The following is a 10,217-nucleotide window of genomic DNA, read 5'->3' on the forward strand; positions in this document are numbered from 1 at the left end:
TGAACCTCATGACTAAATAAGTGGGTCTCCCTGACACTTTTAGTCTCACTCTGTCCTCTATGCAGTAAATAACCAAATGACCTTGGCATCACAAACCTTGTTAATGTTGCATTTACCATTAGAATTTTGTTAAATCACTCTCCGTTTCACAATTAAGCCCTGATAAATCACTGTTTTCATCAATAAATATATTACCGCTTCTGTCTTATGAGTGAAGTGCATCATTCTTTTTGTGACAAATTAACAGACAGATAGACAGAGAAATGAAATTGTTATGAGGTGGTAGAAGTTGAACTCCTCAGGTGGTCTTCCCCAGAGACAGACTTTAGGATCCATTCCAGCCAGTATTTTTGTAAGCTACTGTGACAACACCTAGACCTAGATATGTACCTTCCAAGTTCTCTTATATCCCTCATCTCAGTATGGGACTAGAAATCCTCATGAACATCCCAGAAAAAGTTGTGACAATAGTCCAGATTTGTCACCTAAAATTGCATAGCCCATAAAATTCATATTTAATGTGACAGAATAACAAAATTATTTCTATAGACATTAAAATTATAAATATATGAAGGGTTCTTGTTATATCAAAGAACATTTTAAACCTTAATAATGAGACTGTAGAGTTCCCTTAAAACAAAACAAAACAAAAACCAAGCAAACAAACAAAACAAACAACAACAATAAAAAAACAAAACAAAAGAAACAAACAAACCAAAAGGTTTGGGGGGTTACAAGTCCAGAAAAGTACTTGCCTCTGTTCAACATAAGTAAGTGTGATTTACTTTTAGCCCAGAAAAATGTGTGTTTTTTTTTTTGTTTTTTGTTTTTTTCTTTTTCCTTAATGAATAGAAGAAAAATAACATCCCAAAGGATATTTATTTATTTATTTCTCCTTTGAATGTTAGAGGACTTTTGATATTGGAGAGTTAAGATTTACAAGACAACAAGAGTTTATAAAAGACATTTATTAAAATAATGCAACTTTAAATGATTTTAACAAAATATTTCTAAGATAATCGTGACCCTACTGATGTTTCAAATATAAAAATTAGACAATTATAACAAATACTTTTAAATTTGTTGCACAATGTACACTTCATTGGGCATTATGAGTACATAAATCAGATTATACAAGCAAGAATTCATTTAAGAAATATATCTTTGAAACCTAACAACTGGTTAGTTTTTTGTTGTTTGTTTTGTTTTATTTTTAAAGCAATAAAAAGTATCAATTCTATAATTAATTCTTATTTTCTGCTTAAGTCAGCCTGTGACTTCCAATTATAATTTTTACATCACTGGCCAAAACTGAACCTAGTAAAATTAATAACAAATGGCAAACTAAATTCTGCTTAATCTTACTGTAATTTGATGGTGAGTGTTTTTAAGACGTGAGTGCAATCTGAAAGTTAAAGACTGCTGAGAAGCAGAAGAGAGAAACTTTTATCACTTAAAAATATACTGTCGACCAAGGCATCTTGGCAATCCATTTTCTGATTTGTTAAATCTCATTATTTTCTAATTGACAATTCGGTTTGTACTAACTTAGATTTTTCTACACCATAAAGGTGCATTTTACTCTTTCTCCTTTTTTTTTTTTTTGTTCAACTATAATATTAGTCATGTGCAGAAAACTGTTTTCTTCTGCATTTAGAACATATTAATATTTTTCTCAAAATATTCGTAAAATGAAAACTCGGCTATGATTGAGTCTAAACATGGATTCAGAGTCAGAGACTCCACAGAAGGGGAGGAAAGGAAGGGACCCACAAGAGACAGTGACTCAGAAACGGTTACAGGTAAAACAGCACAGAAATTGATGCGGTGACATGCAGGTGGGGAAAAAGGATACCATATGTGAGTTTTCAATTGTGAAGCAGGGAGCTTATGACAGAAAATTGAAACAGAAGAGCATGAAAGGAATTTTGTTTGCTAGCATGAGAATTTTTTAATGTTTGAAAATTGAAACATCTTAAAGTGTAATAATTAAAGATAAATTATGAGTTTTTCTTTTTATATAAATACTCAATTTTCAACTCTGTAATATCGAAGTGCTTGAGAAGGGGGAAAAACAAAACAAAGCAACAGAAACAAACAAACAAACAAACAAGAAACTTCTCCAGACGTTCCTATCTTAATTTTCCCTAGAATAACTTGGAACTTGCTGTGTATCTTTGTAAAAATCCATTTAGATGTTAAAGGTTAATCTGTTCTCATGTCAACTGAACTAAACTAAACGGAAAATATCAAGGCTGTTTCCATATAGATTTTTATAATGCATTCACTGTAGGAATTTAAAAAAAACAGTCTTTTTAGAACTTAGATTAAAAATTTGCTGAGCTTGTCTTTTGCTTTGATACATCCATGAAGCAAAAAAAAAAATAAAAATAAATAAATACTTCAATTACTTCTCTGTACTATAACATTTTGGTTTTGCAAATCATTCCTGTAATTGCTTTTGCAAAAATAACAAGTTAAAAAAAAAAAAAAAAAAAAAGATTTTGGCATTGTAAAGAAAGTTCTAAGGGTTTTCCAACTAAACTATACATTTATTCTAAGTTATTTTTTGGCCTATTTAAAGATGAATATGAAATATTAGTTGGCAAAGGCAGCCTAGAAAAACATAAGATTTTCTGTATTCTTCAAGGCATCCTAATACTGCATTAAATACTGACATCCTTCCTGCTGGTCTAGTAGTCTTTTATCTTAAATTCTCTCTAAATTAGATCAGCTTAGACTTACACATGAATTATTATTATTCCACGATTATTATTATTACACATAATTATTATTATTACTATTACACATGAATAGGAAATGTAAGTGAATATAAGCTACTTTAGTTTGTACCACCTTATATCCAGCAACATTTTTCACTATGTTTTCTCTAAGAAATAGTATTTTGAGAAGCACAGTGGATTCAATATGTTCTAGATCAGAGTGCTATTGCGTTCTGAAGCTGTCTTCAGAATGTCACCTACTAAATGAGTAACACATATTCCCACACCATTTACATTTTTGCTCCCATCACAGCTCTGACCTATAGACATTCTGCTGAAAATTCTATTTAACAGCTGCTTGTAAAAATCAGTTGTATCCAGTTAGCACAGACTTATATGATATACTGATCGGATAGATTTCAAACACCTGATTAGCGGTTCTCACTTTTGAACAACTGTTGGACAACATAGCTATTTATTTCACTTAACAGGATAATGAATGTGAGGGACAGAGCACTATGTGGAGCTGTTTGAATACTTTTTTTCTCAGTCTTCTTACAGTACAGAATCACTTTCCTGATATTACAAAGAAAAAAAAAAAGATATTCACAAAGAGGTTTTATTTATTTTATTTTATTTTATTTTACATTTTATTTTATTTTACTTATTATTTTATTTTATTTTATTTTACTTCATTTTATTTTAATTCCATTTGTTTTTTGTTATTATCAATGTTAATCAGTCATTCATATATAAGGGATAGTAACATGTTCTTGAAAGTTGATTTGGTAAAATTGGTGCTTGTTTTGACATCATGTCAGTTTACATCAGGTGCTCATCTTGTTGCAGGACGCTGAGGCAACTGATATCCTACAATCTTCTGAAGATCCCCAGCTCCTCTCTTTGTATGACTCCTCCGTACATCCAGATTGGTCTTTTCTCTAAAAAACTGCTTACCCAATCCTATAACTTGCTCTACGGTTAGGTTAGATTTGAAAAGTTTTAGCAGTTTAACCTCTTTTCTACTCCCAACTTTCTTATTTTAAAATCTTTGTACTTATTTTAAAATCTCTCTGAAAATGGAGATTGTCACAGTTCATCGCAGTTGATCTTCACAGTTAAAATGATGTTATTCAGAGATTCCAAACTGACACTTCTGGAAATTAATATCTTTGATTTCACTAGATAATAGGAAGAGCATAGCACCCTGTCAGCTATGTCCAAATTAGAGTGCCTTTGTTGTGGCTAAGTCAAGGAGCCACAGACATGAGTCAGAAGAGAGCCATGGAGGTTTTATACTCCAGCCTCTATCTTGAAACTCAAATATTAGTAATACAAGGTCAAATCTACATTTTCTCTAGCAAATGTCTGAAACTTTCAATGATGGAGATAAAATGTTCTAGGGAGGTATTACCCTAGTTATTTTTATTTAAGGAAGTCCTTCCTAAAACAGAAAGATCCGTTAGAGAAAAGACATCAGGTTCAGAGTTTCTCTGTGATGACGGTTTCATAATATTCATAAATGTTAACCTGTTTCATATAAACTATACAACTCCTATATTGCCAGTATATTCTGCATTTAAAGATAGTAACAGGGGAAGAGATAGATGTATATTTCTTTATCAAACATGAATGGCTAGATGACACAATTTAATTTACCCTGATGAAAAAACATTTATTGTATGAATTTAGAAAGAATGGATGTGTATATTCAAGCTAATACAGATGTCCCACACTGATGAATGTGAAATTATCCCAGGGACTTGGCTGGTGCCTATATATTTGTATCTACCTGGCCTCTCTCTGTTTGTTGAATTCTATTTCTTTTTAAAGAAACAGATGGGATGCCAGTAGGAGTTAGAGGTCAAAATACTAAACCTAACACTTAAATCTTCATTTAGATTAGGTACTGAACTGTTTTAGGACTACTGAATGATCAAGGCCCAGTCTATGAAAAAATTAATCCACTCTAATGTTGATACACATTTCTAGATTATTTAATTTACAAAATTTCAGAGGAAAAAATTTACAAGATGAAATGGTAGATCTAATCTCTTTATCTCTGAACTCCATTCATTAGGGTCTGCAGTGGAGCAAACATAACATTTATTATTTTGTGAAGCTCTAAAGACAATTTGTATTCAATATCCCATAAGAAAATGTTTTCCTTTCCTTTTTTCTTCTTCTTTAAAAAAAAAAAAAATCGGAAACTTTCTTCACTTCTTTTGCACATCACATGACATTTCACATGACTTTTACATGACAGCACTGACATAGGCACAATAGCTTGTCTGCTTTATTTAATCTGTTTTATAAAATGACACAGAATACATAGTGATGGATAAAACAGCTACCAGGAGAAAACGACACAGAAAAAAGAAATCCAAGGAAACTGTAACAGCAAATTCTAATATGACCGAAGAAAGAGAATCTATCTAGAGAAGAGGCTTTCTTTTGACATTTCCAGTGAGCAAGCTGGTATCACCATAGACATAGAAGACACAAGAATTATCCTGATTAAAAGGGAGAGGTTACAACAGATTTGATAAAACAGAATATTTTCATGAAAAAGAGATTACTAAACAAAATAATAATAATAATGGCAGAGTAATTTTCACTTGTGTGTATCACACCTAAAATATTTTTTTAAAGCTTTATTACTTTTGAGACACTTATGATCCACCTAATTGCATATAATGACTATAAATTTTAGCAATAAATTTGAAATGATTTTAAAAGACTTTCAGGGCAAGAGCAACATCCAAAATAAAGCTGAGCACAAGTAGTCATTACTTTAAAAGCAGAAAATGCCTGGCCTACATTTTATTTTGTTTGAACTGACAGCACTAATTTCTGATGGAATGACTGCACATGGAAATCATTGACAGTATGTGCAAATTGTACCTAATGGATTTGATTTGTGGTTCACTAGCTTATCAGCATTGATTGGAAAGTATAACCTGTACTACAAAAAATATAATACACTCACATCATCAACTGTCTTGTCAGAAATATGCATTGAAAAGATATGTCTCATTTAACACTGCTAGTACAGGGTGTGGTTTTCTTCCCACACAGTTTATGAAGTTGATTTTTTGGCCCAGATTCAGCCAGGTACATAACCCCACACTTAATGTAATTAGTATCTAAAACGAAATACAAAGAGAATATTTTGATAAAGCTGGTGTATACTTCCAGAAGTCCCACCCATAGATACCCAGCAGCATTGCTAATATGCAAAAAGAAGTCACTAAGCACCTGTCCTGCACTGCATGAAGATCTAGGGTACTAACCTTTATCTGAGGCTTCTTGCATTTGTAATTATAATATGCTATATATGCCTCCCTTTCAGAAGCCTAAGGACAATATAAAAGTTTCGTACACAATAGGAGCAACACGTAGCTTCTGTCAGTCATGGAACTCCCTCTTTCCTCAGCTTCTACAGATTTATTTATTTATTTATTTATTTTCAATTAGAAATTACAGGTAAATAAAAAAAATGTTCAATCTCTGCTATTCTTTCTTACTTCATTTTTCTGCAAATTCCAAAACCCTAAACATTTAGTCAAGGTAGACTTCACACATTCGGATCACCTCTTGGCTTCTTAATTAAGTTGTTGAGGGAAAATAACTTATTTTTTAGTAAAGGATAAAATGGGATGCATTTATAGGTCAGTTAGTGCAGTGACAATACTTCTGGTGTTTTCAGATTTTTGATCAAAGATCAGATCCAGACATGACACTAATAGAGACAGAATCATGTACAAAAACAGAAGGAATAATTTGAGACAGTAGTAGGGAAGAGCCAGACTGATGTTGGAGAGAATGGTGAGGACAGGGGAGAAAGGAGTTGGAAAAGGAAAATAGAAGGTAAAGGAAACAAGATGTTCTGGGGAAAATATTTTTTTTTCTTCCATATAACACATTTATTTTGTTGTTGTTGTTGTTTTGTTTTGTTTTGTTTTTATTATTGTTTGTTTGTTTGCTTTGAAAATCCTACTTTATTTTTAAAATACATTTAGGAGCATTCATTGTCCTTTTTTTGGTCATATTATTTGAGATATTTAACAAAGTAAGTGAGTAGACAAATTTCAGATCAAAATCTCTTTATTTTCCAGGATTATATTGAATATGACCAGATCTCTTCTTCGAAAAAGCCAGTTTTTGTTTTATATAATTCTTTGGAACCATACCTTTCAAATTACATGGGCGATTTTTTTTTTTTTTTTTGCTATTTATTTAGAATTACTTAGTAAAGGTAGCCACACCTCAAGATGACAGTCTTGTCACTTTGTTTTTAAAATTATGGAAACAGGTATATGATATCATATGATCAATATCAATATGATTATCACTATTAATATCGATAATAATGAAAAGAATATCAATATAATATTTCAGTGCAAGCCAAGCTTCATATCTACATAAGTCAAAGGCTGTATGATAAGCAGTGTCTGAAGTTATTGTCTTCTAAAAGCAGCTCAGAGGAAGAGAAAATTAATGGGAGACGGTGGATAGAAGGGAAAAATAGAACAATGTTTTTTTCTTTTTAACTTCTTTCTTCACTGGGGAGGAATAGACTAGAAAAACAGGTCAATTCTAGTGAAGAAAGAACTTTTCTATTTATTTCTGCAGGGATGAGTTCAGTTAAATTCAACTTCAATGAGCTCTGCTTGAAATGAGTAAAGAAAAATTAAAATTAAATAAATATTCCCTAGCCTACCTTGAGCTGCTCATAGTTACTGTTATTGCCAGAGAAGCTGGCTGAGTAAGCCAGAGTAAAGGGAAACATATATATATATATATTGACCTATATATAGACCTGTATATAAAGATCTATCTTTAAAGTGTTTAAACTAAGTTTAATTTAAATAAGTAGTCTAGGGAGCCATTACAGGAAGAGTTCAGACAGACTATTTTAGGTGTTTGGTGATCTTTGGCAAGTGGAAACGAAAAAGCAACAGATCAGAGTAATTTTTTTTACTGTAATATAACAGGTCCAGAAGAGGATCCCAGTCACTGTCCAAAAGCAAATGAATTGAGAAAGCTCTGGGGTGGGGAGCTTTCAGATGGGTGTCTTCACACCCTGACAGCCATGCTGGTAAGATCAGTAGTCCATATGTTCTGCTTTATGGACAGCAGAATCATAGAATCATTTTTTTTTCCAGACATTTTAATAACACAGGAGACTACAGAACATCCACGTATTTCATACTTAGTGCAAATTAAGGCATCAGTATTAATTTCTCTTCTTCTTTAGGAGAAAAGAAATTGCCCATAAGATTTCAAAATTTCAGTTTACCCCTTTACAATTGCCCTCTTCCCTAGTCTCCGTGAAAGCATCACCTGATCTGCTTTTGGGAGCTGCTGACAGGCAAGAATCAGAACTCAAAGCTACAGGCCTGGAGCTACTAGTTTTACCATGTTTCTAAAAAAAGAAAACCCACACAAATATCACTGTCAATTCATTTTATATTAATTTCAGTTTTAAAATACTAATATTTTAATATTTTATTACTTCTCATTTTTATAAATATCTCATTTACATATATATATATTCACTTTAAAGTTCAACAACTGAATCTTTATTGTGGAATAAGCTACTTGATTTACTTTTTAAATTAAAATAAAAATAACCTTCAAGAAGAAAAAAAAGTATTCTATGTTTGTTAGAATTTATGCAGTGTATTAGTTAGAATTAATATGCTTAAATATTTGTATCTTGCTGGCATCAAGTTGGTAACAAGGCTTGTGTAACATTTTAAGGTTATACACATTGGTATATAAATAACAATATGTTTGCGTTAGTATAAAATTATATATGTATTATATATAGAAGCTATATAGAATCTTATGTTATTAATTTGCATATATAACTTATCTGCATGTCTTTTCATCTATTTATGAAGTAGGGAAAATCATCTAATGCAGAACAAAAATCATTTTAATGTAGAATATGACATGAGAACAAGAAATTCCATGACTGATTATGTGGGAAGGAGAAAGTATACTTGTGACAGTATAAGGTAGCTTCACTGCTATACAGAAGAAGATATAGCTTAGAAAAAAATACATAACATATATATTGTACTGTGGTTTGTAAAGTAGGAAGAGAAAAGTTCCTCTGCCAAATTTCTGCAGAGTTGTCCTGCACAGAAAAAAATCACTTATCTTATTTTCATGCTGCTTCCAAATCTGTGCCAGGAGCAAAGTGGCTTTAATGGACCAAGAAATCCTGGCCGATATTTGCTAAATTTTATAAGCAGCAAGCTATTTTGGCAATAAGAATTTGAAGACAAATAAAAATGCATAATAGTCATACCATCATGTTCACAATGGTCTTACTGAAAACAGTGGGGTAATAAATACCTCATGCTTTCTGTCTGTTAACCTAGTTCTAAGGAGAAAGAATGGTTTGGAGAAACAAATGCAATTTACACTTCTAAGGACAAAGTTTGAGTGCTTTTCTTTTACTCAGAGGAAGAAACAAAATACAAAGGAGGGTAGAAAGCTTAGAAAGTAAAAACATATTTCAGTCCTACCTCCATGCTGATTTCAAAGGCAGTTTGCTTGTTCAAGCAATACAGCCACATGCATGAAATCTTCAGTTCACAGCAGTGTGCAGAGGTTCATAACTACAAGTTTTCCATGATTTGTCTTCCAGTTCAGGTTATTATGAAAAAAAAAAAAAAAAGCTATTCAAACATTTTATGCTGGGATTCGAGCATAGGTCTGCTTCCTTTCCCTTACAGTCACAAAGCCTGTGCTTACCTTCTGTATAACAAATTATGTGACCTTGTTTGGAAGCTTGCCTTACAGGATGATTCATTGCCGTGCCTTGAAGAAGCTAAATTACTAACAGCAAAAGGACTGCCATATCTTTTCATTATCTTCTAATTAGGAAAATTGAGGGTTTATAATTAAGTTCAAACATAGTAAGATGATGGCAGTAGGCTTTTACAAGGCTTTGTATGTTACACCTCACAACTTGGTTAAAATAAGAATTAGAAGTAATGTATCTTTGTGTCTAGTACACATCTGAGGGACAAAATGTTCTGAATGAATCTGTATTTTGCTTTTTCACATTTGACCAGGAAAATTTGGAGCCATAATTTGGTGTTAAAATTTATGACAACATTCAAATGCATTGCTCACAACATAATCCTCCAGCAGAGTCTAAACCCTGCTTTTCCAAAACAAAAGGATGCTCTTTCAGATAGTGGGATATGGTTAAATGTATTTTATTGTTATTACTGGGGTATTTATGTGACTGAATTCCATAGGATTTAAAGAAAAACAAATTTAAAAGCCAAATAAAGAAAACAAAAACAAAAACAAAAAAACAACAAATTGTTGTTGTTGTTGTTTTGGCCCTTAGAAAAAGCCAGATTACATATTCTTTCAACAGACCGAGTAGGTCTGTTCCCTCTTGATCTAGTTTCTTGAATCTCCTTGCTTGACCCATGGGCAGTAAAATATTACAGTTCAAAAGAA

The 10,217-nt window shown here is 31.9% G+C and overlaps 1 long non-coding RNA gene across 1 annotated transcript in view; it reads right to left on the reverse strand.

Annotated features, from left to right (window-relative positions):
- LOC310897209 overlaps positions 1-10,217 on the reverse strand; it is a 134,385-nt gene that overhangs the window by 124,022 nt on the left and 146 nt on the right. The window contains exon 1 of the long non-coding RNA XR_014582130.1: positions 9,266-10,217. This exon is cut by the window's right edge and continues 146 nt beyond it. This is a non-coding gene — a long non-coding RNA (uncharacterized lncRNA). The remainder of the gene's footprint in view (positions 1-9,265) is intronic.

The sequence above is a fragment of the Anser anser genome, assembly GCF_964211835.1.
Source record: "Anser anser genome assembly, chromosome: 3".
NCBI classification, from domain to species: Eukaryota; Metazoa; Chordata; class Aves; order Anseriformes; family Anatidae; genus Anser; species Anser anser.